Raw genomic sequence first — 24853 nt, forward strand, 5'->3', positions numbered from 1 at the left:
CCATGTTTCAGTTCACTGCGAGGCTACACTCTATATAAATATTTTCGGAAAAACTTCCCAACATAGACCCTATTTTCGATGTTAAAAATGTATCTATTTCGTATACGTACAGAGTGGTTAAACATATATTTAGGGTTCCTTTCCCCCATCCCTCCCACCCCGCTCATTCAAGGACAGAACGTTGGATGAATATTTAATTCTATGCGTGTTGCTAACTATTAACTGTGAGGGAATTCCGGCTCCTGTTACGTACCGGTGCTATATATACGAAGCTCAAAAATTTCACATAACTTCACCGCGAAAAGAAACTGGGGGAATTATTTGCGAAATATTTGGCATTTCTTTTTAGTGCATATCGCTTCATGCGACGTTTTCATTCAGATAGGGTTAATAATGTGCGTTGCACTTCGTTGCATGCGCTCGATGTAATCATTTCGGCCTGTTGTGTGCAACAACATATCTTTTGGGGTTACTTCACTGCAGCCTGAAAGAATGGTTTCTGAGCAGTTTTCGAAGCAGGCTCCTGCGCTTTATTTTACCCGAACGTTCTGCTTCACACATCTTCACCTACTGTTATTACCAGGTAGTTTTACATTTAATCATTTAGGCAGAGATAAATCTTTATGCTACCATGACATTTTGTAAAGATCTTAACGGATATCCCTAAACTTTTTATCCGATAATACTCCAATTGTAATTATTTTTGTGTAAAGTGTGAAATTGTAACTCAAATTGTTCGCTAGGCCATTAATATAACGACAGTTAGGCCATAACACTTTGACTCATTCTTAAATTACTGCCATATACGTATATGCCTCAACATCTAGAATAGCTTACTCTAAAAAATTTGTGTGTCAATTGAATATTCTCATATTTTGTTAGACATCCATATGAACGTATTTTCTTCAGGTAATAGCGGTTTCGTACTCAGAAAAACGCAAACTTCTATTCCTAGTCGCGACATATGTCAGTGTGCCGGCTTCCTCTCAAATGCATTTTCGACCTTCTACACTGCCAGGTCCAGCCAAAGTGGAGACGTCATTCTGTTCACTTTTGTAGGAAGATCACGTCAGGATGCCTCTTACTGAAAAAAAAAAAAAAAGTTGAGGAAAAGTTCCTTTTTGGTATGCTATCTCGAAGAACGCATCTACGCGTGTTTTACTCTAGCCGAGGACATATTGCTACAGGTAGCCATTGGCACTAGTAAAGGTCGAATTTTGAAGTGATTACTCACAGGTCTGTTGTGCTTAGGGGTTCTCAATTTATAACCAGATTTATCAATATGTGATGGCGCCGCCAGAAGATCAAGCTAACAGTACCAAGGGCATTACCTTTACAGTTTCCGTGACGCATATACCTCCAGAAATAAACAGCGAGAGAATTTTGTTCTTGTGGTTTTTCAAAGAATTTGTAATACTCGCATGTCATTAGCCCCTGTCGTCCTTGACTATTTCAAATACTTAGTCACGTTAGATTCCTTTAGCGCGACGTGGCAGGAGTGTGCAATTCGTGTCGCACTATTCACAAGGCCTTTTGTTCGTTGTGACCGGTTATGCGTTCGAATAAATTTTCCCTAACAAATTACTGCCCTATATCGTACCACATCTTTATTTAACAAATTTTTAGGAATGTGACATGCGCTACAGTGATTGTCATGAAATGATGGTTGACAAATCTTTCACTGTTTTGTGTAATTCATTTTTAATGTACGTATGTTGTTTGATACTTCACAATGTCGTAACATTTTTCCCATCATGAAATGTTGACATACGTCTGTCAGATGTGATAGTCATGATTAATATCCTGCGTGTAAGGTTCTGCCTTTCTTAACTTTGATTTTAAAGATAAAAAAATCTTGTGATGCGACTGGTAGACAACAGCATTTATGTTACGGACGCGCAGTTATTAAGTTTGATAGTACGAATATTAAAGTATTAGACTTGTGTGTGTGTGTGTGTGTGTGTGTGTGTGTGTGTGCCAAGAAATTACAATAGTTCTAACAGTAACGAATGTTGCGAGAGATCTCTAGAATGGAGATTTGTATTATTTCGTACTCGACTGGGCACGAGTGACGTACTTATGGTTAAAATCTCTTCAGTTGTACAGTGCTTAGTACAGTGAATCTATTACGTATTTAGATTAACTTTCATTCAAATTTTTTTTATGCGCTGCTAGCAGACGCGCTGTCAACCAAGTTTCAAGGCCGTCGTTTATGGCTGGCGTGTCTTACGGCATTGGTGAGGACTGGACGGGACATTAATTTGCAAGAAGAAAAGAATTTGTGGTACGAGATACGCACTGGAGGTCACCTCGGTGGTTAATACTGACGTGTGTTGCGTGACCCGGGGTTTGAAACCGGGCTCGTAGTAATTAGTTCTAAAAGGCCAACTTTAATGGCCCCCGTTGGTAGCGGGGAGTCTGCGGCACGGGCCACATTTTACTGCCATAAACGAACTGAAAGCTGCAACACTGGTGGTGAGATTGTCTGGAATGTTACAGCTATTGTGTTGCTTGTTGGTTATAATGACTTGACATGTACTTCTATATGCTGTAATCCACTGTAGGGGGTATGGTGGAGGGTACATGTTCTACCTGTCTCATTTCATCCCTTTCGTATTACATACACAGATAGTACGTGGGAAGCAGTCGGCAGTCCACTGTACAAACACGATTTTCACCAATTTTACTGTAGTGGCTATTACGTTGGTGGAAGTAATAATTTTTGACATTTATTGAAACGTGGTATTTTGGGATTTATAAAGCACTCGGCGATATGCATACCTTTCTTGAAGCATTTACCACTGCAGTGTTCTTAGCATTTCTCTAAGAATGCTAATTCCACGAAAATTTGACAAGCGCTCTGCTGTTCTGAGATTCAAACGAACTCTGACAGCGCACATAAATTACTGAGTATTACGACTGAAGATGGGATCACATTCAAATATCCCGCTTCACGCTACGCACACAAACTGAGAGTAGCGCTCCGTCATCAGTCCCTGTCGTAATTATGACAAGACACAATAGTTTTGCCGGCCGAAGTGGCCGTGCGGTTAAAGGCGCTGCAGTCTGGAACCGCAAGACCGCTACGGTCGCAGGTTCGAATCCTGCCTCGGGCATGGATGTTTGTGATGTCCTTAGGTTAGTTAGGTTTAACTAGTTCTAAGTTCTAGGGGACTAATGACCTCAGCAGTTGAGTCCCATAGTGCTCAGAGCCATTTTTTTGAACAATAGTTTTGTCCCACTGCAAGAGCTACGAGAAACTCGTATATTCACAACTAGGAGGCTTGACTGTGGAGCTCAACGGACGCGCTACTCTTCGAAAATGACATGCTTCATCACTTAGAAGAGAACCCGACGTCGAATACTTGAAACATTGCCCATGCGAGGGTCTCCTGTCGAGCACACAGGTCAGAGCTTGTTGTGTCCTGTGTATACGTACCGTGAAGCGGAAATTAGAATGTGGTCAGATTTTCAATTATATTTAAATTGAAGCGCTACATTTCAGGACATGAATCCCTTAGCAAAACTTCATCTACTAAATCCCATTTACAACCTCCAGAAACTTGTAATAGGAATTGTCAAACGCCGTACCGAATCATTTCCTGTATTTAATGTGCTTTAGCCGACATCACAGTCAGTAATGTGTGGCAATTCTTTTTAATGCTTGTATAACTAGGTGTCCGTATCCTGAAGCGTGTTCTGTTTGCGAGATAAATTATTTTATCTGTTTTCACGTACTGAAACTTTTCAATGTTACTACTTACTTGTTTTTGCAGGCTGTCCCAGGAGGTACGGAACATATTCTGGTAGCTGTCAGTACAGGGAATGGTAAATATTCAGGTATATGACAGGAACGGTCATTCGAAGTGACCAAGTCAAGCGGACATGGGCTTTAAAGTACATACCTTAAGAGCTATCAGCACTTATCCAGTGGAAAAGCTGTGTTTTAAAGTAGCGAAAATGATCAAGAGCTCATAGTCTTAAGGTATGCAGTTTAGAGCCCATGTTTACTGGACATTTTTCCTTGTTTTAATCCATACTAACATTTATTGAAATATGGAAAGCAAACGGCTTTGCAGTAGAAGACATTTTTTCACAGTCTCGAAAATGGAGAAGTGCTCATAGCTCTTAAAGTAAGCATTTTAAAGCCCTGGTTTACTAGACTTTTCGCTTCGAATGATCGTTCCCATCATATACCTGAATATTCACCATTCCTTGTACTTACAGCTAGGCGTGCAAAGATACATACATACTCACTCACTCCACAAGCCTCCATACGCTGCATGGGGGAGTGTGCGTTTACCACAGTTGGTCATTCCCTTTCCACTCACTGTTCGTCTCCCAGATGAAGCGAGGGTGGAAAGTTTATGTGCTTCCGATTTTTGATTGACATTAAGATACGAAAACGCCATTTTTCAATTAACGTATCACCACAGACGTAAGAAGCCCTTCTTCTATCGTAACTATTTCTGTCTTACTCTGCTAGTGTGATGGTTTAATAATGCCACTGATGGTTATTTTGGCTAGACGTAGCTGCATGTGTCAGTCTTGGATGCTCACTTTCACTCACAAGGAAGCAATATTTTTCAGCGGCCCAACCCCGAAAAAGGCACCCCTGAGCGTGCTATGTCTGTCTTCCGTCTTGTTACTTACTATTAGTTTATGAAAGGCTTCCATCCTTGAGAAAAGTTTCTTATTGAGCTTAACTCAGTATTGCTTAAAAACCAAATGTAGAGAATAACCTGCGGATAGCATACTTCGATCCACTGAAACGTCTACTGAAAGAGGATTGCGATGGCTAGTACACAGGACTCTTTGAGGAGGACGGTTGTTACTTTCTGGACATCCACATTTAGAGTATTCGTGTTTTTCTTTGACCAGGTCGATATGATATCAAGTCCAGATTTTCCATTCTTCCTTAGCAGTCAACATTTCTAGTCTGCATGAATTAGTTTAATGTACTTTCTTAACTGAAATCTTCACATACCAAAGTAGGTAGTCAGTGAGTGCTGTGAGATTCTTTGCGTGCTTTCGGGGCTGCAAGGTCCCTACTACTGCATACTACACGCAGGTCGGCCAAATGTTGTATTTTCATTGATCCATTGGCTAGTATGACGTTTATTCTGAATAAGTTGAGAGCTAAATCGGGATGTTGTGGTAGGTAGTTATCTTTCACAATCTGTTGGCCCGTTTTCTCCACAAACAAAAAAAGTGCTCTGTTCAGAAGTGATTAAGTATTCTAACACGATATTACTCTGGTCTTACTCATTTCTATATTTAATTGCCTTTACGAAATGGGGAACCACCTAGCTACCACTGTTCCTGAAGACTTTCTTTCGGTTAGCAGCAGTCCTGAACCTCTTTTACCAGAGGCAGGAGCGAGGCTGTGTCCATCTCGCAGCGCGTCCCTTGGGTACCAGCCTAAATTCCAGAGACCAAAGGCGGTAGCGGCATTTGCAAGTGAGACGTGTCGGCGCGGCCTGACAGACATGGAAGCCATCTCGAGGGGCAGCAGCCTTTCTTCCGCCCAGCTGCTCCCAGTGGGCGCACAATGGGTGTCCCGTTAGGAACGCGCATTGTCTCGCCGGGATAGGCTGGACAATCATCGCTAATCCGGCGGGACACGCCCCTATCACCCCGTCCCTCCGCATCGCGCGGCGGTTCTGAACAGAGGTCCCTCTGCCTGTGTGGTCCAGCCACAATCTCCCGCAGACAGTCTAGTTTGGAAAGGGCGTTTTCCGCGCAGTGGGACGCCACATGCCCCCACTGACATGCGTATCCTTCGCTACGCGTCGGTTGCGAATCCCGCCTAAGGCCAGATTGGCAGACTGTGAAGTCAGCTCGCCGTACAAACCATTTCCGCGTTTTAAGGTTCATTTTTTGTGAACGTGTGGCTGAAGCTTCGCCTCGATGTCGGCACAGCTGGTTACCACTGCTGCACAGAGTGCACTCCTCGAAAGAGGCCCCATAAACATGTGTAGCAATTCCGCTGAAATTGCACCGTGTAACTTGTGACGGTTTACGTGGCAGCACTGAAATCTGCAACATCCTTTGATGCAACAGTGTGTTTCCGAGCGTTGCTATGGCTTTAGTTCAGCGTCCAGGGGTCAGTGATAATGTATTGCTATTCTTCACAGACGAATGGAAAAACTAGTAGAAGCCGACCTCGGGGAAGATCAGTTTGGATTCCGTAGAAATACTGGAACACGTGAGGCAATACTGACCTTACGACTTATCTTAGAAGAAAGATTAAGGAAAGGCAAACCTACGTTTCTAACATTTGTAGACTTAGAGAAAGCTTTTGACAATGTTGACTGGAATACTCTCTTTCAAATTCTAAAGGTGGCAGGGGTAAAATACAGGGAGCGAAAGGCTATTTACAATTTGTACAGAAACCAGATGGCAGTTATAAGAGTCGAGGGACATGAAAGGGAAGCAGTGGTTGGGAAGGGAGTAAGACAGGGTTGTAGCCTCTCCCCGATGTTATTCAATCTGTATATTGAGCAAGCAGTAAAGGAAACAAAAGAAAAATTCGGAGTAGGTATTAAAATCCATGGAGAAGAAATAAAAACTTTGAGGTTCGCCGATGACATTGTAATGCTGTCAGAGACAGCTAAGGACTTGGAAGAGCAGTTGAACGGAATGGATGGTGTCTTGAAGGGAGGATATAAGATGAACATCAACAAAAGCAAAACGAGGATAATGGAATGTAGTCGAATTAAGTCGGTTGATGTTGATGGTATTAGATTAGGAAATCAGACACTTAAAGTAGTAAAGGAGTTTTCTATTTGGGGAGCAAAATAACTGATGATGGTCGAAGTAGAGAGGATATAAAATGTAGACTGGCAATGGCAAGGAAAGCGTTTCTGAAGAAGAGAAATTTGTTAACATCGCGTATAGATTTAAGTGTCAGGAAGTCATTTCTGAAAGTATTTGTATGGAGTGTAGCCATGTATGGAAGTGAAACATGGACGATGAGTAGTTTGGACAAGAAGAGAATACAAGCTTTCGAAATGTGGTGCTACCGAAGAATACTGAAGATTAGATGGGTAGATCACATAACTAATGAGGAGGTACTGAATAGGATTGGGGAGAAGAGGAGTTTGTGGCACAACTTGACCAGAAGAAGGGATCGGTTGGTAGGACATGTTTTGAGGCATCAAGGGATCACAACTTTAGCATTGGAGGGCAGCGTGGAGGGTAAAAATCGTAGAGGGAGACCAAGAGATCAATACACTAAGCAGATTCAGAAGGATGTAGGTTGCAGTAGGTACTGGGAGATGAAGAAGCTTGCACAGGATAGAGTAGCATGGAGAGCTGCATCAAACCAGTCTCAGGACTGAAGACCACAACAACAACATTCTGTCGAAGAGCGCATGTTTCTTGTGAAACAATATTGGATTACTAGTTCCTTTAAGACGTGTCTGCGAATGTTTGTCGAACTGTTCGGTGACCAGCATATACCGTCTAAATGCTGCATGAAAAAGCTATTGAACAAGATGGAGATTAGTGGAACGGTGCTAGATTTACACGGCGAGGGGCGGCCGCCATTATTGGAAGAAGACGTGACTGTAGTGGAACAACGATTGTTGGCCTCTCCTGCATAGTCTGTTCGTTGAGAAGACTGTGGAGTGTCACGGTGCACACGTCACAGAGCTGCGAAGAAAGCCGACATGTATCCATATAGGTTTACAGTTGTTCAGGAACTGAATGTCAATGACAAAGACAAACGTATTACACTTCACCGTTGATTTCAGCAAGTTATTGCTCAGAGACGAGGAATATTGCAGTACACACAGTTCAGCGATGAGCGTAGTTCCACCTCTGTGGCTACGTAAACTCACAGGATACACGTTGTGGTGTAATGAAAATCCACATGCACTGGTCGAGCAATCCCTGCATTCGCAAATGATTGGCGTGTTCTGTGCAATCTCAGTGTCCCAATATCGGACCAATTTTTTTCGAGTCTGCTGTGACAAGTGCAGTTTATATCGAAATGTTTCTGGAATTTGTGAACCAGTTGGACGATGAAGAACGTATTCACGGTTGGTACCAGCAGGTTGATGCCACATGCCATACGTCTTCATGGCTGAGGTCGAATCATTTTTCCGCGTTAGTGATTTCTAAAGGACTGTGGCACCCGAGGTTACCTGATTTAATACCACCTGACTCTTTCCTCTGAGGTGGCCGGAAAGAAAGAGTCCACAGGAACAAACCACCCAACTTCGAAGATTTACGAGAGAACGTCATTCGTGAAATCCAGGCAGTTACACGAGATGTTCTGGCAGCAAAATTGGAAAATCTTCAGCGTCGTGTTCAACTGTGTTTACGAGTCGAGGGCGATCACTTCCAACACCTTAAGTGATTCACCTTCATTCCCCACGAACAATGTATATGTTCATTTCATTTCCCGATTTTTATGCAAAGCCTTTAAGTGTAATTTAAGCAAATGTTTGTTTCTGGGGCCTCTTTCGAATAGGGCACACTGTATTTCAGTGAGTCAATGTGTGTGGGGTGGGGTGTGTAAGAAGAGAGTAATGGGAAGTAATGGGATACTTTGGGACCATTGTTAAAATATGCAGAATTTATCTTCCTTGCATACTCACTGATGTGCTTTAATGAGTGATTTATGAATTATCATTTAGCTCCGATAAACGGGGGACTGATAAAGCATGCGTCACTATACTGAAGAATAAATAAAAGAGCATTCATAAATAAACCAACCGGATATTGTAACACGAAAACCACTGAAAGCATCGTAAGGCCATTGCCCAAGAAGGAAGTGTGGTCTCCAAGAGCGTTGAGGCCCCAAAATCGCGGCTGGAGGGACATGTGAGCACACCCACGTGACGACAGCGATCACGTGCAAGCGTCGAACGTCCACTGCACTCAGTAATGCTTAAAACGGTGAAATGGAGGCTCCAAAAGAAGAGCATTTAGTGCGTTTCCTGGCAACGAAAGATGTGCAGGGAACGGAAAATCATTAAAGAATGGCACAAGTGTAGGAAGAGCACTGCGTGTCCTTCGCAAGGGTGAAGGCGTGGTACGAGCAACTCGAGGATGGACGGACGTCGTCCGATGGTCCACTTCGCGTTACTGCCACCACTTTCGAGCAGGAGGATGTCCTTATTACTGAAGACTGGAGAGTTACAGTGCCAGCCACCGCTCCAGAGCTCGGGTTGAGCGTCGGTCCTGTAGCGGACATGAATTGCCGTTTCCTGCACTCCCACTGCTATACACACCCCTTTGCTCTCCTTTTCAATCCTCCAGTATTCTGTTTTGAACGTGACTGACTGCAATGGACGGTCTACGTGTCCTCGTATTTGCTCTGACGTCACATGGGTGTGCGCTAATCTCCCTTTAGCGACGAGGTTGGGACATCAGCGCACTTACAAGGAGCACACCTTTTTCCGTAGGCAGTACGATCTCCTCAGCGGTTTTCATTTTACAGTCTCCGGCTCGTTTTTTCTTGAACGGACCTTGTGCGTCAAAACTTCACTTGACGATCCGTTTCCACGTATAAAGAATGCCCCATTCCTTACTTTAGGGCTCGTGCTGCTAAGAGCAGGTAATTTATTGATAACCTACTGACTGTCGTCTTCAGTGTCGTACGAATATGTATTTCTTTATTTTTTTTAAAAAAAATGAGACTATCAAACGAAAACCCTGACATCTAAAAACTTTCAGCAGATCAGTAATTCGTCTCAAAAGGTACTACAGAAATCTTTTGAAAGTTTTCTACAAAACCGTTGATGCTAAGCAACAAAAATTGATTATTTAATTTCCCTTCGTCACTCGTTGATAAGTTTCACGACTACCGTCGTTATATAGCCACAATCCCTCCAGTGTTAGTTCTCATTAAAGTTTCGTAGATCAACTAGTTAACGCTAAACTGGGTCCACAGAAAATCTGCTGTACAAGTGGAATAAGTGTATTTTTTAACCTACACTAACCTTTCTAGTTTACACTTCTCGTTACCGCTCTACCTAAATCTACATGGATAATCTGCAAACCTCATCCAAGTGCCTGGCAGAGGATTTATCGAACACCTTCACAATAATTCTCCATTATTCCAATCTCGAACAGCGCGCAGAAAAAAACGAATACCTATATCTTTGCGTGGCAGCTCTGGTTTTCCCTATTTTATTATGATGATCGTTTCTCCATATGTAGCTCGGCGTCAACAAAATATTTTGACATTCGGAGGAGGAAGTTGGTGACTGAAAATTCGTGAGAAGACTCCGTCGCAACGAAAAACGCCTTTGTTCTAATGATGTCCACCCCAAATCCTGTATCATTTGAGGGACATTCTCCCCCCTATTTCGCGGTAATACAAAACGTGCTGCCCATCTTGAACTTTCTCGATGTACTCTGTTAATCCTATCTGGTAAGGACCCCACACCGCGCAGCAGTACTCCAAATGAAAGGACAAGCTTAGTGTGAGCAGTCTCTTTAGTAGAACTGTTGCATCTTCTGTGTGTTCTGACAATAAAACACAGTCTTTGGTTCGCCTTCACCACAACATTTTCCATGTGTACTTTCCAGCTTAAGTTGTTCCTAACTGCCGGCCGGAGTGGCCGTGCGGCTATAGGCGCTACAGTCTGGAACCGAGCGACCGCTACGGTCGCAGGTTCGAATCCTGCCTCGGGCATGGATGTGTGTGATGTCCTTAGGTTAGTTAGGTTTAATTAGTTCTAAGTTCTAGGTGACTGATGACCTCAGAAGTTAAGTCGCATAGTGCTCAGAGCCATTTATTCCTAACTGTAATTGATAGGTATTTAGTTGACTTTAGGGCCCTGAGGTTTGACTGATTTATCGTGTAATCGAAGTTTGACGGATTCCTTTTAGCAATCATGTGGATGACTTCACAGTTTTCAGTATTTAAGGTCAACTGCCAACTTTTGCTCGAAACAGATATCTTTTCTAAATCGTTTTGCAATTTGTTTTGATCTTCTGGTGACATTCCTAGACGATAAGCGACAGTGTCACCTCCAAAACAACCCAAGACAGCTGCTCAGATTCTCTCCTAAATCGTTTATACAGGTAAGGAGAGGACCTGTAGCACTACATTGGGGAACGCCAGTAATCAATTCTGTACAGTGACCTCTCTGATAGGAAATCAGTAATGCAGTCACATAACTGAGACGATATTGCATAAGCACGCAATTTCACTACAAGCCGCTTGTGTGGTACAGTGTCAAAAGCCTTCTGGAAATCTAGAAATACGGAGTGAAATTGAAATACCTTGTCAACACTTCGTGTGTGTAAAGAGCTGTTTGTTTTTACAAGAACGATGTTTTCTAAATCCTTGTTGACTTTGTGTCAATAGACTTTCTCTTCGAGGAATTCATTATGTTCGAACACAATATATGATCCAAAATCCTGCTGCGTATCGACGTTAATAATACGGGTCTGTAATAAAGTGGATTATCCTACTACCTTTATTCAATTTTGATGTGACCTGTGCAAGTGCTGGCCGGAGTGGCCGAGGGGTTCTAGGCGCTACAGTCTGGAACCGCGCGGCCGCTACGGTCGCAGGTTCGAATCCTGCCTCGGGCATGGATGTGTGTGATGTCCTTACGTTAGTTAGGTTTAAGTAGTTCTAAGTTCTAGGGGACTGATGACCTCAGATGTTAAGTCTCATAGTGCTCAGAGCCATTTGAACCATTTTGATTCGACTAATTTTACATTGTTGTGTATTAATTACTGATGTCTGGTAACTTTATAACATTATACCATGAGGTGTGGCGAACGATTTCCACATTAATTTATCTGTACAAGGATTTCATTGCTTGTATAACATCTTCTGGTTGCTAGTTTCAAGGACTGTAACGTATGCTTGAGACTTTCACTTCTTTAGTTTCCTTAAAGCACACACCGAAACACATTCATGACTTGTTTTCGTTTCTGTAAGTCTTGAATAATGTTTAATTAGCTCATCCTTCAACGGCATTATCATTTCAAATGTTATGTTAGGGGAGAAAACAGCTTCGCACTACTAAGACTAGATTTCATTAGCGCAAAGAACAAAAAAATTCATCTTCCGTTCAAAAATCCTTCCGATTATCTTGACGACATGTTGTTGTTGCCTCGATCAATTTGAACGTACTTACTGTATTCAAATGTTGGGCTCCCTCTACAATTTTGACCCTCCACGCTTCCCTCCAGTATTGCTGGATGCTTCAGGTTGTATCGTATCGGCCGCCTCGTAGCACCACTTTCCACGAGCTTCTTTTCTTGTCTGAACTGTTTGTCCACTTTCACTTCCTTACAAAGCTACACTCTAGATAAATTCCTTCAGAAAAGTCTTACTAGTATTTAAATTTGTGTTTTCTCTTCTTCGGAAATCGTTCTCTTGTTGTTGACAGGCTGCATTTTAAGTTCTCAGTACTTCGACCAACGTCAGTAATTGTGGTGCTGCTGCTCGAGTAACAAAGTTCGTCTGTTACTGCCTTATTTCCTAATATAATTTTACCCACTCTCCGCCTTTTTGACGTCTTGAACTCCGTTGGGGGCACTTTCAGTGACGTGTCTGGAAGTCTGTGGAGAAATGGCATCCCATTCTTCCTCAACAGCCGAAACAAGAGAAGGCAGTAGTACTGGACGCTGGAGTCTGAAGCAAAGTCGACATTCTACCTTACTCCAAAGGTGTTCCATTGGGTTCAGGTCGGGATGTTATTGTTCGCAGAGGCTGCTATAGGACAGGGTACATTGTCATGCTGATAAAAATATCATGTACCGACTGTTGAGCTACTGTCCTCACCACACAATGCTCTAAAATGTGTTATCCATCCGCATTTAGTGTTTTCTTCAGCGCAATGAGGGTACTATACCTTATCCACCAAAAACACACCGTAACACCATCTTCCGTACTTCACTGTTCAGCAGGCACTGGCCAAACGCAAACTATTCCATCGGATTCCCACAGGCTATAGTATGATTCATCACTCCACATCACCCTTGTCCATTCATCCTTTGTCCAGTGGCGTCGCTCTTCATCATATTAAACGTCGCTCAGCATTGATAACAAAAATGTGTGGCTTATGAGAAACTGCTCTACCGCTGTACCGCATTGCTTCCGACTCCCTGCGATCAGTCACTATGCTAATGAACCGCTGGTACCGCTTTGGGGCTCTTCCGCTGAGGCCATTTGCTTTCTTGCAACCACCTCCCGCAATGCTCGATGGTTTCTGTCCAGCAGTACATGAGGTCCTTCCTGGTCTCGGTTTATCTGTGGTTGTTCTTTCACGTTTCTATTTCACTATTAAAGCACCAACAATCAATCTGGGCATCTTTAGAAGTTTTGAAATAACCTGGTGGATTAGTTAGGTGACACCCAATGATTACTCCGAATTCGAACTGAGCTCTCGTGACCGACCCAGTCTTTTGTTATTGCTTCTCTACTGATAACACAATACTTCTCGCTTCCTTTCATTCTGGCGGATCCGTCTCTCGTGACATCCAATGGTTAGTTACGCAATACGTAGGGGTATCAGCGTACTTTTGACAAGACAGGGAATATCTTGTGCATGAACTTCTCTACTGATAACACAATACTTCTCGCTTCCTTTCATTCTGGCGGATCCGTCTCTCGTGACATCCAATGGTTAGTTACGCAATACGTAGGGGTATCAGCGTACTTTTGACAAGACAGGGAATATCTTGTGCATGAACTTCAATTCCTCTCGCAAATTTCTTCCTGGGCAAAATTACACATCAATGAAATAGCTCGATACTAATCAGAAAAGCAGACAGGTAAGTCAGAACGTCCGGTTCACTGACCTCATAATACAGCTCCAGATTTTATTTTCTGAAGTTTACTCAAGGAACAGGTACCAATCGGAAGCGTAGCGTCCGCTAGAGCATTTATCACAACCTGTCGGCCTAATGTTCCTACGTCGGGGCTTCCTTTCATAGGAATCCAAACTGACCTTCCTACTATCTGGAGAGAAACCCGGAGGACCACGATAGCGCGTACAATAGGGACGTGTCTTCTCAGCAGGCGGAGACGGCCACATCGATAGCCGTCCTTGTTAGCATCGCACAAAGCGATTTTTTGTCGCGCGCCCTCGGACCCTCCGCCGTAACGGCGGGTGGCTTCTACCCTCCGCGGCGCCCGTGGGAGGTACGTATGGTCCGTGTCCTCGGGGTGGTAATTGTTTCCGCTCCTAGTAAGATATTCAAGGATGGGGCCGGCCTGCCGTCGTCTCGCTGTTTGTGGCACACTTGAATGGCACCGCGACCCAGTATTCACTGAATAGCATCTTTGTCATCTTGACAGTGACTTAGTGTCTGGGCTAGTGAAAATCACTTGTGTTACGGTATCACTAGAGTTGAGGACTAGGCATTTACGACAGCTCCAGAATACTGAACTCCAACAGATTGTAGTCGACGTGTTCTCTGCAACGGAACATGTTTCTACCGGCTCTCGTGTGGAATTCAAGAAAGACGTTTACCGTCGTTCTTCGTGAGTTACGACAAAGTGTTCTTTGTATCTTTGCCTGCAAAGTGCCACGCATCTCATTATGACCATATCAGGCTTAAAGCATCAGAACTCATCCACATAAAATTTTCATCTTTATTCCTTTCATAATTAATTTGACAGTTCACTACGTTCCGCAAAACAGACCATGTCACAGTAGCATTTTACACTGTGGGTGCGAATCATGCAAATAATGTCAGGAGTTTGCCAGTCGCCATTTTCTGTAAGCAACATGCGAACAGTTATACTAATAAACGGATAAAACTATCTTGTATACGCCACAATATAATGAACCACTTTTTAATTTACATAGCTCCGTACGTAGTCAAGGCCGATATTCATTTTCTAATAAACGTTTTAAACTAAACTGGGGTATAATTGCGCACTTAAGGTTTAATTAGCCACGTACTGAAGGTAACTACTCAAATTACAGTTACATTTTAAATGGCATTTTATCTGACTTCTGTATATTATAACAGTGTCCTAAAGTCATATGTAAAATTTAAACTGTATTGCGAATTTTGTATAAAAAATAATGCAAATGTGCAATCTTACCCGAGCGTGCGCTACAGTACGTCTCTAGTGGAATAAATTTTACGCATTGTTATTGAAACATACGTGCCATCAATTTTTATTCTTTACTTAATTTATAGCATACATATACATGCATACATATACAGACTGTCTCCGCTTGCAGTCTGGCAACTTGTTTTACTTTTGTGGCGATCCAGAAGGAAAACTGAATGGAGTTGGGTTCTTAATCAACAAGAATATTGCTGATAGAGTATCTGTATTAGAAGGAACTTCCTGTAGGACAGCTCGAATGGTCCTGAAGGTGTCGAATAGGTACAAAATACAGATTGTTTATGTGGACGCTCCCACCTCAAGTCACCCTGACGAAGAAATTGAATCCTTTTATGAAAGTCTGGATAGCACCTGTAAAAAAGGTAGCGATTGTCACTTCCAGATGGTCATTGGCGATTTCAATGCAAAAGTTGGCACCAAGAAACAAGGCGACACAGTGGTGGGCAACTATGGGATTGACGACCGAAACGATAGAGGTGAGAGATTAGTCCAGTTCGCTGAGTACACCAGTATGTCTATCATGAATACGTTCTTTAAGAAGCACCCTGACCGAAAATGGACTTGGAGGAGCCCAAATTTCAGTGTCAAAAATGAGACAGACTTTATTCTGTCAAACATTCCGCAGATTGTAAAAGACTATCAGAGCTAAATCAGTTCAACACTGGCAGTGATCAGCGTCTTGTGAGAGCAAGGGTCGAACTAAATGTAAGAAATGAAAGGAATAAACTTATGAAAGGGAAGACAAGGGTAATCAACCTAAAAAACCTGGAAGAACATTCCTCGAAATTCCAAGAAGTCCTCCAAAGCAAGTTCCGGGTAACTAAAGATTGTGATTTGGAGGAAATGATTGTTTCAAGTGCACAAGAAATCGGTTGCCTATGCCAAAAAAATAAACAACCAAAGAAATTCAGTGCCAAACTGAAACCCTTTTACAACAGAGGAGAGAAATGAAAATCCAAACCGATCGTGACATAGTAGCTTATTCCAAACTATGTAAGGCAGTGCGAAGAGAAATGAAAACTGACATACAGAAATTCACTGAAGACACCTTACGAGCAAGCTTGGAGAACAAGACAAGTTTAAAGTCAGCCAAACGCAAACTCACAATCGGTAAAAAGCAGATTATCGCACTCGATGGAAATGACAGTCAAATCACTGAAAAGGAGGAGGTTTTGAAGTTCATCAGAGACTTTTATAGCAATTTGTATTGCAATCCAAGGGAAAATTTGAGTGTATCTAAATTAAATGATGTACCTAGTGTTCCAGATATACTCCCATCAGAAGTCAGGTATGCTCTAGATAGCATGAAGAAGGGAACAGTGCCGGGTGATGATGAGCTCAGCGTTGACATCCTCGTTACAGATCTTGCATCGGAATGTCAGCTGGTTGGCTTGAACATGAACCTTTCCAAAACAAAAGTAATATCCAACAAATGGGTCCCAGCTGGAGATGTGAAAGTCAAGGACAGTCTACTAGAAGAGGTCAGTGAATATGTCTACCTTGGTCAGATTATAAATATGGAGACATAAGGCCAGAAATCTATCGACGCATCAAGCTTGGCTGGCAAGAATTTGGGAAGAATTCAAAAGTATTCAGATCAAAAATGCCAGTAAATTTGAAGAAAATAGTATTTGATCAATGCATTCTTCCTGTGATGACGTATGGCTGCGAGACATGGACACTGAACTCATTTACAAAAGGGAAACTTAGGACAGCACAGAGAGCCATGGAGAGATCAATGCTGGGCTATACAAGAAAGGACAGGAAAAGGGTAGATGATATCCGGTCTGTGACGAAGGTTAATGACATCTTAGAGACAGTAGGTTCCTTGAAATGGCAGTGGGCTGGCCACGTCGCAAGAAGAAAAGACAGCAGATGGACGAAGCTAGTACTGGAGTGGAGTCCGAGAGAGCACCGGAGGCCTAGAGGAAGACCACCAGACAGATGGGACAAAGACATCAAGAAGATCGCTGGTAACACCTGGCAGAGAACTGCCCAAGACCGTCCCACTTGGAGAAGACTGCTGAAAGCCTACCTGAATCCACGACTCGAAGAGGCCACATCATTTAATGATTGAATTGGCTGATGATGATGATGATATACATAGTATACCTTGTTTCTTAGCATATAATACTGTAGACACTGTTAACTTAAGTTACGATTTAATGAACAATTTAATGATCAGTTCTGCGGCTTATGAACAAAATCCTGCGAAAATATTCCAGTCAGAGGAAATGCTGTTTAACAGAGATCACAAATGTAGTGTCCGAAACCTACATAACAAGAACAGGATTCATGCCACCAATCTTCGCACCTTGGACATTGATTCCAGTCTTCTGTTGCTACCAATCTTCGCACCTTGGACATTGATTCCAGTCTTCTGTTGCTGTATTACTGTAATTTTCAGTTAAGCCTGAACAATCAAACGTTTGTGGCTTTCCATCAAAGTATTTTAGTTTTGCTTTCCTCTGTTTTGTTTTCTTGATCATAATCAAACGGTTTCTTCTTTGATTTCTTTCTTTCTTATTCTCTTAATCGGGATTCTGGTCGATTTTTGAATGGGATCCCAGATAATATTCCTGATTTCTTCCCTTTCTTCTGCCTTCTTTGGAAATCTTTTGTTCTTGGTAGTGGAACTGTTTCTTTTGGGGAAACGTAGATACTTTATCCCGGTTGTGGTTAATTTGTAGATTTCTCTTAAATTTGGCTCCGGAAAGATCCAGCTTCAACTGTGGATGCGTCATTAAAATTGTCACTCTGGTCTGTAAGAGTCAGTGGCAGGAAATCTTTCTCGGTGAATATGTGACACTGGATTGGATAAATGCCATAGATCCACAACGCCTGTGTTGCATTCGTCATTGTGGTCGTTCTTTGATAAGCAGTTCCAAACAATTCAGCAATAAATCTTTGCCTAATTACATATCCAAGGAGGTTAAGGAGCTGCTGATCGCATTCTTGTGGATAACAGTCCTTCAGTTGCTTGAAATAATAGCGATCCAGTGCCTGCAGTTCGTGGCTGTTGCGTGTAGGGACGGTAAGAACATGAATTTTATGGTCGCTGCAATAAAAGATGGCATCTAGCGATTGTTTAAAATGAAAAAAAACTGGATTTTCTTCTGTTCGTTTTTTATCTTTCTTAAAATTATGTAATCATGTGAGATACAGACTTGAGTTGATGTCTCGAACGTCCAAGCACATCATTAGTGACACAGCAACGGCACATTTTTCCTTTACCAAAGAAAGGGACGTAGCTCTCCCCAACTCCCATACAACCGTTACCTACTCACCTCTTTCGTCGGATGCAATTTTTCTCGCGTGCCTCTTGCCGCACGTTGTAACCACTTCTGGAACTTTTGTTAGGAACAACTGTAATCCTCGACTCATCCATGTTAAACATGCGACGAGGCTCAAATTTATATCTGTCCATTAGCCTCCTAAGATTACCGAAGAAGAGGCTCGTTTGCTGTTTATTGAACCCGACCACTCGCCCGATCCGAAGGCTAAAGATTCGTCTCTGCATGAAATCATAAGCCCAGTCTTCGCAGACAATTTGGTGTTTTAGTCAAATTTAGTTTTTATATTGTTCCTCTCAGAACATTAATGAACTAACCTTGTGAAATCTTTCAATGTCATAGCATCATACGGTCTGCCCAGAGATCTGCATTTCAATAGTTTTCTTTTCTACAAGATAAAGTTATTTTTTTTTTTTTTTTTTTTTTTTACAGAGATTGAGTTAGAAATAACACATCATTGTCCGTCGTGTGGTGGCTGAAATGAAAGATTTACCTCTAGATTTCGTCTTTAAGGCAAAGAATGTCAGATTTCGTGTCTGAAATGGATAAAGGACTCTCTTGATGACTGCGTGAAGGTTAACTGAATTCCACTATTTCTTAGGTAGCGAAATGATGCTATTTTATGGTGGATACTTATTTAGAAAATTATTGAAATACATGACAATGAAAATAACAATACATATGTATTTATACACTCTGCTGGGAATTATTCTGAAATAATAAGTTCTCTGGCTCCAGCAAACAAACTGAAGAAATTCAAATTCATTTACACAGGAGTATGACACGCTGCAGTTTTCTGCAAAGATGATTCTTTTTCGTTGTTGCAGAAAGATACCGCGGTTGGAAACCCAGTGCGAAACACAACTTGCACTTTCCTGCCGTTGGCAGGCCATGGGCGCTCGACGATGTACTTTGACGCATGTCACTTATTTCCTTCAAGTGTATGCGCAACACATGTTGAAAGTGTCAAGCACTTCTGCATTTTTGGACAGTAAAAGTTACCCTACCCAGCAAAATCTTTACGAGAACACTAAGTTCTCAACTTCATCGTTCATTCAATGGAGGTTAACTCACAGGTTGGTGTCTGGATACGACTCAGCAGTGTGTAAGAAGATCAAAATGAATGTCAAAGAAAACAGTGTAACTAAACAAATAAAGTGCGAGACTTACTTTTTGTAGAATCTGTCAAATTGCATCCTGTGATATTCGCTATTTTTGACTTCATTAAAACAGCAAATACGAGTAGTTCATACTTTCAGCCAGAAGGCAAATACTTGTTTATAAATAATGAATTTTCTAAATAATGTAATTCGTCGTCTTTGGGCGGCAATATAAACAGAAAAATACGGATGGATATGCGATCCTTCACTATTTTGTTCGCTGGAGAACAAATGAAGCCTTGAGCGCTAAAGACTTGTACTGTTTTTCTCAAGTAAGACGGACGCAGATTTGTGGCAGTCTGATCTAATTTTTACTAAATGCATAAAAACGTGTTATGTCTAAGTTTGAGTGAAGTGTAAAGAACTGTTATAACTTACCGTGACGACGCACGAGCGACTCAAAGATGACAATGGCTATATAAAAGAGCGCTCAATGGACATGATACGGACATAAAAATCTACCGTCATTGTAGTACTAAGCTTAAGGTACGATATATGTTTTAGTTATAATAAATATTTGTTCTGGGAATACTGAATCATTTAGCAGTGCTCATTCCTATTATCTCCTCAGTATTATTTTCATTTTAATTATGCATTTTGCTAATATTACAGACACCAAGATCAGCAGTCCAATGTGCGTGCTACATTGATAAAAAGAAAACTGTTTTATCGTCTTCTTGCATCAGCTTTAATATTGAATTTCCCTTTTGTGTGATGTTAGTTGTTTTTGCGCCCTTAAGAACTTTCTGGTCCCTTAGGAAATTGTTTTGTCATAACAATAACTTCACAACCGGGTATGGTCGTATCTACGATCATGAAGTAATTAGAAAGACGATAACGCAATTTCTTAATCAATAGCACGCTAGTTGTGACTGCCTCAAGCCACGCGAAACTGCAAGTAAAAAGTATTCACATCTCATAATGCAATTTTTTATGACAATGGTCAATCCTTGATTCTTACGCCAATTGTGATTGATAAAACAGTAAGCTAAATCTCAATTTCCCACTTTCCATTGAATAACAACATCACTTTTATTTTGTAACATCACAATCCTTAGTGACATGTATTTTCTGGGAATAAGGTCGTGGTCCAGGGCGCCTGACGTGTAGTCTCTAAGATACCTCCATAGGCAGCGGAGATGAAGACAGTGGTTCTTCAACGTAAACAAATTAATCTAGCCTGCAGTTGCTTAGTTAGGCGAAACTGCCAAAGATAGCTGCGACTATCGCGTACATTGATTGGCTTTTTAAGGCAGTTTGCGTTGGAACATCAAGTTGCTTTTCATCTCCAGTGCTTCTGAGAATGTTACTTTCAGCAGGAGAGGTAACGTTAGGCACCGAAATGCGCCGAATTCCCAGAAAACTATTAACCAAGGATGTAAGTAGCGGCTGTGAGAGTCTGCATTGTATAATTGACTGTCGAATTATTTCGTTGTCCAAATGGTTCAAATGGCTCTGAGCACTTTTGGACATAACGTCTGAGGTCATCAGTCCCCTAGAACTTATAACTACTTAAACTTAACTAACCTAAGGACATCACACACATCCATGCCCGAGGCCGAATTCGAACCTGCGACCGTAGCGGTCGCGCGGTTCCAGACTGAAGCACCTAGAACCGTTCAGTCACTCCGGCCGGCATTTCGTTGTCCATCTCTAATTTCTAATGATATACCTATAATGCATATTACAGGCTTTCTAATGACAAGTAAAATTCATTTAACCTGAATATAGCCCAGCAACGTTGGCGAGCCCATTTCCACCGCCAGTAACAGTAATAAACAGTTAAGAAACGTCCGAATTTAGATATCAGCCGAGGAGGTGGTTGCCGGTATGCAATGGCATAACCATCCCCGTGGTCACGGGTATTTATAGCAGTGTGTTTGAAGCAGGCCGTTGCTGATTTATATCAGAGCTAGCCCGCCGGTACAATACAGCTACGCACTGTGCAAACTGCCTCCCGACCACAAGAATGCCAATAAACAAGAGGCGGGCGGCGGAAGGGAATTCCGAGAGGAACGGATGGCTTGGTTGGGGGGGGGGAGGTGTGGGCAAGCCAGGCCACGCGGAGGGAGCTGGGGGGCGGGGGGGACGGGAAGGGACAAAGGAGATGAGAAAGGAAATGGAAATATGGGTGTGCAGTTTGATTTAGGCGGGCGGGGCCGATGTCAGTGTAAATAGAATGGAGAGGTGTGTGGGCCCAAGGGGTTTGGGTGGAATAACAGAGAAATTAGAGGGCCTTCCCGTCTGCAGTCCAGATACCTGCCTGCCGATGCCTGCCCTGGCAGGATTAAATTCCAACGGGCAAGCCTTTCTGTTCGCAGCCGGATTTGCGAGCAGCCTTAACGTTTAACACTAGAGAATCTTACTGCTGCGTGTGAAACACGACGGATACGGAGAAGCGTAAGCGTTTCTTGAAGAGTAATAAAATGCCTTTCACATGAGCGAGTTTCTGGGCAAAATATACTTCTCGAAGAGACTGCGGCTTTCGTACTTGCGTGAAAATCAGTTATCAAACACGTAGCGAGTATGTCTGTGTGTTCTAAATTTCCAAGTATGCTGCAGACGTGGCATGCGCAGAAACAATGGGACTGTGGTGGCGACTGTTAACGTCCGAAGTTAATTTACTCTGCCCGAATTCAGTTTCGTGTCTTCTTAATCTTTATTATTTTGTTTTGTTTGTTTTCGTGACACTGAAAATGTTTCAAGAGGTCCAGATATTTTTCTGACTAGTGTTCTCCTACAGGAAAAAAACCAAAAACAGTTATTTCTGTTCTACAGAGAAAAAGTCTACACTAAACATAAACAGATAATGGCGTTTTAATGAAAATTATTTGAACGGTGAAAAACACAGAATTATTTGAGGAGAAAACAATTGCCCGTGTTATTTGGCATTTAGTAAGAAAACCAGATACAAAGGATAAAGTGAAAGCCGGCCGGAGTGGCCGTGCGGTTCTAAGCGCTACAGTCTGGAACCGAGGGACCGCTACGGTCGCAGGTTCGAATCCTGCCTCGGGCATGGATGTGTGTGATGTCCTTAGGTTAGTGAGGTTTAATTAGTTCTAAGTTCTAGGCGACTGATAACCTCAGAAGTTAAGTCGCATAGTGCTCAGAGCCATTTGAACCTTTTGAGCCATAAAGTGAAAAGGCGCTATTTACTGCTTGTAGATAGTGTCTGATGTGTTCGCAGTTATATACAGGGCGGGTCCAGAAAAATGTAGAAACTCTTTGATGGTAATAATGGACCAAAATGAGATACCGTTGAAATTCTTGCACAGGAGGAGGGGGTGGGAGGGGGCCGGGGAAGTTTATTTCACGTGTTTAAAGTGACCGCCATTAACAGCCAAAGAATGACAATTCTGTTGGACTGTTGACCGAACTACGTCAGTCAGTGTTGCCGACGTTCCGCACTGGTCGCCTACATGGTTTCTTGTAGCTCGTTCGCTGTAGCTGCTGTCTTCTATCGATATACTTCGTTTTTCAACGTCCCTCGTAGGTACAATTCAAGAGGCCTAAGGTCTGTTGGGTACTCAACAGATTCTCTTCCACCTATCCATCGTCGAGGTAGATTTTCATCTAAGTGGGCTCTGTGGTAGTGAGATGGAGCGCCATCTTATTGTAGGTAGAAACTTGCATTTCCCAACACCTCTTGGATGGCAGGTAAAATCGATGCAGCATATGAAGATACACCTGACCTATTACTGCACCTTCAAGGAAGAATGGGCCAATCAAACCGCACGATGACAGACCATAGCCTATATTAACACAAGGTAGATTAACATGTTCGTCCACGTGAACGAGAGGATTTCCAGGCGCCCAGTACACGCAGTTTTGGTCGTTTACAGCACCGTTCAGTTTGGATTGCGCCTCGTCAACCAGATAATCATCCCTGCAAACCGTTCATCCTCGCGAAGCATGCCTTCGAAACAGCGGATAGTACTCCAACCTTCAACCCGGGTGGTCTTCGTTCACAGCGTGCAGTGATCTTGGGATGCACACTTTCCATTCTGCAGCCTTCAGAATTCGTCGTATGCTTGTTCGGAATGTGCACCCTGCTTCACAGATTTTTGAGGTGACGTAATAAAATGTTGAAACACAGCAGCACTGGAAGCTGGACTTGATGTATTTGGTCCGGCAGACCTTACCTCATGCGCATCCTGAAGAGTACCGTTGGCTTCAAGTTTATCCCGAATATGGTAAGCTGTTATACGTGTTGGTGGCTGAGTTCCTGGCCTTCCGTTGCTCAAACGACAGCCTTACTTCATTCATTGCTGCTCTGTCATCTGCTGGAAAACGCGCGCCAAGATGTGTAGAGAAAAGAGTGAACTTCGCTACTGCTCAAAAATTGCAATGGTATGTCATTTTGTTATAAAGATATTTAACTATCAAAGAACGTCTATATTTTTTCTGGAATCCTCTGTATTTTCTCTGACAAATGAATGTGTGTGTTCGGATGAGTGCTATAGTTCTAAGGAGTGTAGAGAATTCACCACACGATGTTAACAAGAACATCCACCATGATTTTTCCTTTGGTCATTAACAGACTCTGTCATCATTGCTTGTTCCTATGTTCTGTTACTATACTTAGATTTTTTTTCACTTTTAAGGTGTAGGTGCCAAACTGCACAGCAGACAACTCTCATTATACATGTAATTTGGCGCTAATGTCTAAACGAAAATGACCACCGAAGCAGACGATCCCACGCAAAAATTTGGGCCATAATTCTGATAGTAGGCAATTATGAGCGCTTGACGGCAAATTGTGACTCGCTCCGCATCACTGCCGCCTAACACCCGAGCACGAAGTACTGAACAGCAGAATGACAACCAGGGTCCCCTGCCCACGAAATGATCAGGGCGAGGAAAAAGGAGCACACCTTTGTTCAACGTGTTTTTAAATCTTGTTCGAGAATACGTTAATCTACGCGAAAAATAGTAAGTAATATAAGTTCGTAATATGACAACCTGACACACACACACACACACACACACACACACACACACACATTTTCGTATTGATATTCTGCCTCAAGATCTAAATGAATAAACCTAACCAACTGAAGCATTATTATGAAATGACTTCGGCTTACAGTGTAATCATGCCGATCACGTCGATGAAAAGCGCTTCTCCTACAAGTATACTTCAATTTAACTGCGCCAGCTGTAAAATTTTTTGAAAATGCCGAACAGCAATATCAATAATTAATGACACGCTCTATCCTTCCAGTCATTTCGATAGCATCTGTGAATGCCAGCATTAAAATGTTCAAGCCAAAGATATCTCTGGCACCAGCTACAGGTTAGAGACGGCGCACTTTTGTCACAATGAACAAAGA

Source organism: Schistocerca nitens, chromosome 6 (genome assembly GCF_023898315.1).
Source record: "Schistocerca nitens isolate TAMUIC-IGC-003100 chromosome 6, iqSchNite1.1, whole genome shotgun sequence".
Taxonomy (NCBI): Eukaryota; Metazoa; Arthropoda; class Insecta; order Orthoptera; family Acrididae; genus Schistocerca; species Schistocerca nitens.